The sequence below is a fragment of the Jaculus jaculus genome, chromosome 5 (assembly GCF_020740685.1).
Source record: "Jaculus jaculus isolate mJacJac1 chromosome 5, mJacJac1.mat.Y.cur, whole genome shotgun sequence".
Lineage (NCBI taxonomy): Eukaryota > Metazoa > Chordata > Mammalia > Rodentia > Dipodidae > Jaculus > Jaculus jaculus.
In genome coordinates this window covers 47,421,832-47,429,795 of record NC_059106.1, presented here as the reverse complement: position 1 = coordinate 47,429,795, position 7,964 = coordinate 47,421,832, and the positions used below count along the sequence as shown (strand labels likewise).

Here is a 7,964-nt window from a genome sequence, read left to right as displayed (position 1 = left end):
CTGCATCACCAGCACTTGGAATCACAGGAGAATTAAGAGTTTCAGGGCAGCCTAGGCTACAAAGATTCTGTCTCCACATGTCTGAGAGAACACTAGATTAGGTGATTCACACTTATCACCCCAGCATTTGGGTAGCTGGGGCATAAGGATTGTGTGTTTGAGGCAGCCTGGATTACAGAGTAAGGCCCTGTCTCAACAAAAGGAAAACATACACACACACAAACAAACAAACAAAAAACTACCAGATGGCTGGAGAGATAACTTAGCAGTTAAGGCACTTGCCTATAAAGCCAAAAGACCCAGGTTCAATTCCCCAGTACCTAGGTAAGCCAGGTGCACAAGGTGGCACGTGCATCTGGAATTATTGCAGTGGCTAGAGGCCCTGGTGTGCTCATTGTCTCTCTCTCTGTGTCTCTCTCAAAATAAGTAAATAAGTAAAATACTTAAAAAAAAAAAAACTTATCAGAGGTGTGTGTGTGAGAGAGAGAGAGAAAGAGAAGAAAACTATTTTATGAAGGCAGTGATGCAAGAGGCCCTGGTGTGCCTACCCTCTTACATTCCCCCCGCCCCTCTCTCTCCATACACACACACACACACACACACACACACACACTTACAAGTAAGTTATTAAAAAAAAAGAGAGAAGAAGAAAAAGCCGGGTGTGGTGTCACATGCCTTTAATCCCAGCACTCAGGAGACAGGTAGGAGGATCACTGAGTTCGTGTGTACCCTGAGACTACATAGTGAATTCCAGGTCAGCCTGGGCTAGGGTGAGACTACCTCACACACACACACAAAAAGCTGAGCATGGTGATATACACCTTTAATCCCAGGACTCAGGGAGCGAGACCCTACCTCAGTGTGGGAGAGGGGGAAGAAAAAAAAACCACACACAAAACCCCACAAAATAAAAATGCTGTCTTACCTCTAGTCTCCAGCAGCAGCTTTATAGGAAGGGTGAAAACAAAGGCACTCAGTCATTCCAGAGCTGTGTTGGCTCTGTGGTCAGATGGTCAGCCAAAATTCTGAGACTTATGACCTCTGTGCCTCTCGTTATCACCCCTTGCTCCCTTCCCTCATTCTGGGCTCAGGCACTCCTTGAAATGCCATCTCAAAACTCCCTGCCAGGATCCACCATGAACTCCTATAGGGGCATCTGGCTGGAAGGAGCTAACACGGAACAAGAAAGCCATTGATAGCATGTACGTGCTAATCTATTGGGATGATATATTGTGCACATTCCTTTTTTTTTTGAGATAGGGTCTCGCTCTAGCTCAGTCTGACCTGGAATTCACTATGTAGTCTCAGGCTGGCCTTGAATTTACAGCGATCCTCCTACCTCTGCTTTCCAAGTGCTGGGATTAAGGATGTGCGCCACCATGCCTGGTGAGAGTACATTTTGATTCTGACAGTTTATCTCCTTGTCCCTGACCAATTTTTACGTTTCCCTGAAGTTGTCACTGATTAACTGTCTTCTGGTGCTTTGGACTCCATTGTCCTTCCTCACTGGCATGAAATCCACCCCAGTTGGCTTAAACAGATTTCACCTTGAGGGGAATGAGGCAGATGTCAAGGAGTTCATCTCAGTAAACTCCTCCACTGCTCCCCTTTTATTTATTTCAAATTGAAGCAACTAAGAGGTCTGGGAGTAACTCTTAAGCGAACCCCAAGGGAGTGCATTCCTATTTCTTTTTTTTTTTTTAATTTTCATTTTATTGTATTTATTTATTAGAGAGAGAGAGAGAGAATGGATACACCAGGACCTCTAGCCACTGTAAACAAACTCCAGACACATGCACCACTTTGTGAATCTAGCTTACATGGGTACTAGGGAATCGAACTGGGGTTCTGGGGCTTCATAAGCAAGCACTTAACTACTAAGCTATCTCCCCAGCCTCCCAAGTTTAATTCTGTTTGTCCTGTGAGGATGTCCCAGCATGTTAAAATCACAGTTCTAGGTTCTCATAATGCTTCTGTTCAATATCCCCAGCAGCTACAAACTTTCCCAAGGAGACTTCAGAATGCAGCCAGTAACAACAGCTCCTGATAGAGCAACTCAGGAATTTAACCTTTAATCATTACACGCAGACCATTTTTAAACTCAGACCATCCACATTATGTTTAAGGTTTCTGGGTTTGCCTTCATCTTTTCCATTTTGGAAGTCTAGTCATTTTATCTTAGGACAAAAATCTCATGATCCAGGGCTGGGGAGAATACTCTGTGGGTAAAGGCGCTTGCTTGCAAACCCTCGTGGCCTGGGTTTCAGTTCCCCAGATGCACAGAATGGCGCATGCTTCTGGAATTTGTTTGCAGTGGCAGAAGGCTCTACTGTACCCCCCCCCCCACACCTCTCTGCTTGCAAATTAACAGAATATTTTAAAAATTACCAACCTATGGAAAGAGTCAAATACAAATTACCTTCACAACATAGAACAGATTAAAATGACTGTCCACATATTGTTAAGCTATAAAACTCTTGTCTGTTGCAAGTCCTAGGCTGCATCTTGGAGCTGCACACTGTGTCTTAATGCTTCCGAGTGCCGACCTTGGCGTGTGCCACCACACAAGGCTTATGTGCTGCTTGGTGTTACCAAATTTTTGTTTCTTTCTCTTTTCATAACCTTACAATCCCTCAAAAACTCATAAACGCAGACAAAAGAAGAGCCAGCAGATGGCTTTATTAAATACAGAAACATGATAAAACACAAACTGTCTGCAGCAGCCAGGGGTCCCACAGCATGGCTTGCCAAAATGCAGACCTTATTTAAGCTGGCCCCAAACTGCTGTTGGGACTGAAGACGTGAGCCATGCACCTGTGCCTGGTGGCTCCTTTATCGTGACTTTTAGAGTGCATTCCTTCTTATGCAGAATGAAAGTTGCTGATGATGGTAGTTTATACCTATAATCCTAGCACTTGGGTTTCTGAGGAAGAAGCACTTTGAGTTCAAGGTCACCCTGGGTTATAGAGTGAGAGCCTGACTCAAACAAAACAAAGTTTATTTATGGGGGCTCATATATGTAATCCCAGCCCTTGGGAGGCTGAGGTAGGGAGATCACTTTGAGTTCAACACCAGTCTTGGCTACAGAGTGTGTTCCAGATCAACTTCTGTCTCAAAACAGACAGAACAAAACAAAAATATAGTTTACTGCAAAACTTGCTGCTTGTGATAAAACTAAAAAGAAGAAAAGATAAACAAGGAACAGCAAGAAATAAAGAAAACAAAAACCATAACTAGGCTTCATCATGTTTTGCCAGCTTTGAGCAGCTCATGTTGACTACTTTTTGTTTTTTTTTTTTTTTTTTTTTTTTTTTTTAATTTTTATTTATTTATTTGAGAATGACAGACAGAGAGAAAGAGGCAGAGAGAGAGAGAATGGGCACGCCAGGGCTTCAGCCACTGCAAATGAACTCCAGACGCGTGCGCCCTCTTGTGCATCTGGCTAATGTGGGTCCTGGAGAATCGAGCCTTCAACCAGGGTCCTTAGGCTTCACAGGCAAGCGCTTAACTGCTAAGCCATCTCTCCAGCCCTGTTTTTTGTTTTTTCAAGGTAGGGTCTCCATCTAGCCCAAGCTGGCCTGGAATTCACTATGTAGTCTCAGGCTGTCCTTGAACTCACGAACTCATGACAATCTTCCTATCTCTGTCTCCTGAATGCTGGGAATAAAGGCATGGGCCACCACTCCTGGCTACTTAAAAAAAAATATTTATAAGCAGAGAGATACAGACACACACATAGAGAAAGAGAGAGAGAGAGAAAGAGAGAGAGAGAGAGAGAGAGAGGGAGAGACGGAGGGAGGGAGGGAGGGAGGGAGGGAGGGAGGGAGGGAGGGAGGGAGGGCGGGCAAAAGAAAGGGAGGTAAAGAGACTATGGTACTCAAGGGCCCCTAGCCACTGCCAACAAAGTCTGGATACATGAGTCACTTTGGGCATATGGGTGTATGTCGTTAATCTAGGTTGTTAGGCTTTGTAGGCAAGCACCTTCCCACTTAGCTGTTTCTTCAGCTCATTTTCTTTTCCATTTTTTTTTTTTTTTTTTTGAGGCAGGGTCTCACTCTAGCCCAGGCTGACCTGCAATTCACTATGTAATCTCAGGGCAGCCTTGGACTCACAGCAATACTCCTACATCTGCCTCCTGAGTGCTGGGATTAAAGGCATGTGCCACCACTCCTGGTTATCCATCTTATTATTATTTTTTTTTTAATCAAATATTCTTTAATTCCACAAACAATATGAAACAAGCACAACAGTTTTGCAGTACGGTTTCAAGGTGTATACAAATTAGGATACAGAGTTTAACACTTGTGTAACTAACATTTTGAACTCTCTATTTAAAATTTACAATTCCAGCTGGGCGTGGTAGTGCAGGCCTTTAATCCCAGCACTTGGGAGGCGGGAGACAGAGGTAGGAGGATGACCGTGAGTTCGAGGTCACCCTGAGACTACATAGTTAATTCCAAGTCAGCCTGGGCCAGAGTGAGACCCTACCTCAAAAAAAACCAAAAAAAAAAAAAAATTACAGTTATAAAAAAGATGAGATGCAGATTTTTCACTAATCAAACTACATAAAATATTTTAACTAATCATTAAAAAGCCAACATTAGAATTTATAAAGATTAGCTATAAAAATATATTGGCAGGTCACTTTTTTTTTGAGGTAGGGTCTCACTCTGGCCCAGACTGACCTGGAATTCACTATGTAGTCTCAGGATGGCCTAGAACTCACGGCGATCCTCCTACCTCAGCCTCCTGAGTGCTGGGATTAAAGGCATGCCCACCACGCCCAGTGTCACTCTTTTTATAAGGATACCATTTGCTACGTTACAAAATAGTCACTAGCATAAAACTCCCTCAACTAACCGTTCTTTCTCAGAACCTGAAAGCCCTTACATGAAGTTGATTGTAAAATCCTCTTGGAAAGCTTTGGTATGCATTTTTAGAAGTTTTTTTTTTTTTTTTAATATTTTCAGAACTTTTGTAAACATTTCATTCTATTAAAGCACAAAAGAATGAGTAAAGGGTATTCAATAGCATATAGGATATAGAATAAAAAAACCAATTCAGTATATATTTGTAAAAATCACCTTTACCAGAGTAGGCAAAAAAAAAAAAAAAAAAAAACTATTTAAAAGTATAAAACTTTAAAACAGTTGTCTTTCCATTTTTCTGATAAAAAGTTATAGAGCCAGGCGTGGTGGCGCACACCTTTAATTCCAGCACTTGGGAGGCAGAGGTAGGAGGATTGCTTTGAATTTGAGGCCACCCTGAGACTACCTAGTGAATTCCAGGTCAGCCTGAGCTAGAGTGAGACCCTACCTTGAAAAAACAAAACAAAACAAAAAGATATAAAATCATCCCACTCCATTCATGTACCATGCAAGCCTTTTAGGAAAAGAGGGCTGGAGAGATGGCTTAGCGATTAAGCGCTTGCCTGTGAAGCCTAAGGACCCCGGTTCGAGGCTCGGTTCCCCAGGTCCCATGTTAGCCAGATGCACAAGGGGGCGCACGCGTCTGGAGTTCGTTTGCAGAGGCTGGAAGCCCTGGCGCGCCCATTCTCTCTCTCTCCCTCTATCTGTCTTTCTCTCTGTGTCTGTCGCTCTTAAATAAATAAATTAATTTAAAAAAAAAAGACATTAGAAACAGTTAACCCATTCTTAAAAATCCTCTCAAGTTCAAAAACTTACTTTAAAAAAAACCAGATTTTATTTTTATTTATTTATTAGAGACAGAGAGAGAGAGAATGGGTGTGCCAGAGCCTCTAGCCACTGCAAATGAACTCCAGACACATGTGCCACCATGTGCATCTGGCTTACATGGGACCTGGAGAATAGAACCAGGGTCCTTACACTTTGCAGGCATGTGCCTTAACACTAAGCCATCTCTCCAGCCCCCAACAAACTTACTTTTAAATGCTCATCTAAAAGACTTCACAATACAACAGGTATACACAACCAGACCACATACTTTATATATTTAGTAATGTATCAAGTTTTCTTTTACATTTGTAATTTTGAATTTATTGGTAGAAATAAGATCCACATAACCACATACAACTGAAAAAGGCAAATCTCAAGAAACAGTAAGAAATGTAAACTTCCAGGATAAATTAATTTATAAGTTAAAATCACAGAATTTCATCTTATATGCCTTTTATTTTTATTTTTTGGTTCTTTTGAGGTAGGGTTTCACTCTAGCTCAGGCTGACCTGGAATTCACTATGTAGTCTCAGGGTGGCCTCAAACTCATTGCGATCCTCCTACCTCTGCCTTCTGAGTGCTGGGATTAAAGGCGTGCACCACCACGCCTGGGCTTATATGCCATTTTTTGTATTGAGTTAGAAAAGTTGAATTGCTGAAGTTCACTTCGTGCTTCTTGAGGATGTTTCTTGTTTACAAAGCCCCCAGGTGTGCCAGTAGCTTCTTACGGCCATTTGCCACTTTATCCTGTGACCTGGTCTCTTGCATAAAGACATTTATTTACCTTTGCATTGCAAAAGCCTAAATAAAAATTATCTTCACTTTTATAAAACTTTATAAAACTCCACTAAAAAGAAATCTGTCCAATTTTTGACCCAGTCCACAAAGATATTTTCTTTTTGAAAAATCAAACACTTTTGTTTTTTTTTCAAGATAGGGTTTCACTGTAGCCCAGGCTGACCTGGAATTCGCTATGCTGTCTCGGGGTGGCCTTGAACTCATGGTGCTCCTCCAACTTCTGCCTTCTGAGTGCTGGGATTAAAGGCGTGCACCACCATGCCTGGCTTTAAAAAAATCAGACACTTTTATGAGACTAAAGATCCTTCAAAGCTTTTAACTCTTCTATGAGAGTTTTATTTTTATTTTCCAGGGCTGCAACTCAATTTCCCAGGCATTTGATGTACTCTTTCTTCTTTCTTCAACATTCTCGAGCGGCTTCTCTGTTTTTCATCAACCTTATTTCTCTTTTCAATTGGGGGTCATCTGTCTTAGTAGCCTGAGAGTAAGAGTGACAGGCGACATCATCACCACAGTTTGTGTCAGCAAAGTGGCCGATGGTGTGGTGCGGAGCTGGTATGTCTGCACATCTGATGCACTTTGCGCCGCCACCTGGATGCTGGGCACAAGTATTTGCTGCCCATCAGAGCTCTGTGCATGCTGGAGAATCATACCTTGCTGAGGATTGCCTGCGTTCGTCATGGTTAATGTCTGGAGTCGTTGTACTCTGTGCCTGGACTGGCCAGCTGTCAGGCTCATTTGGGGCAGTGACAATGTACTGTCTGCTGCTGGTCTGGTAGATGGGAGTTGGAACAGACATAGAAGTAACAGCAGAAACTCCAGGATTTTCTCCGTCTCCTTTTCTGCTGCGTGTTTCTTCAGAAGAGAGGTCTTTCAAAATTTTTCTGTAAGGAGGGCAGTGTGCTAGGATCCCGGGAGCTTTCTGCGAGGAGCCTATGCTGTCAGATGAGTCCTGAGACTCCTCACTTTCGGAGAAAGATGAAACCTGTTGGGCAATATGGAGAAATAGGAGCTCCCTGACCTGCTGAACCAGGCTGAGGTGCAGTCTCGGAAGTGTTACTTTGGTGGGAATCTTCCATGATCAACTGTGCCCCACAATTCACTCCCGCCCCTAGGTGGATCTGAATTTACAATTCACTTTCCAGCCCCCCTTTTCTGCGGGGACATGCGGGGTCACTTGGGAGCTAGCTGTCCTGGGCTGCCATTCTTCTGCCATCCAGGTACCAGTGGCAGCATGATAGACCTATCCAGCTTATTTTTGTTGCTGTTGTTATCGTTTTGAAGCAGGGTCTCAATGTAGCCTAGGCTGACCTGGAACTCATTCTGTGGCCCAGGCTGGCCTTGAACTCACAGTGACCCTCCTACCTGAATCTCACAAGTGTTTGGGTTTATAGGCCTGTGTCACCATGATCAGCCTAACTTTTTTGTTTGTTTGTTTGTTTGTTTTTGGTTTTTTATGGTAGGATCTTT

General features: G+C 42.9%; 1 pseudogene; it reads right to left on the bottom strand.

Annotated features, from left to right (window-relative positions):
* Window positions 1–6,771: 6,771 nt before the first annotated feature.
* Window positions 6,772–7,573, bottom strand: LOC101593606 (annotated as a pseudogene).
* Between the last annotated feature and the right edge of the window lie 391 nt (window positions 7,574–7,964).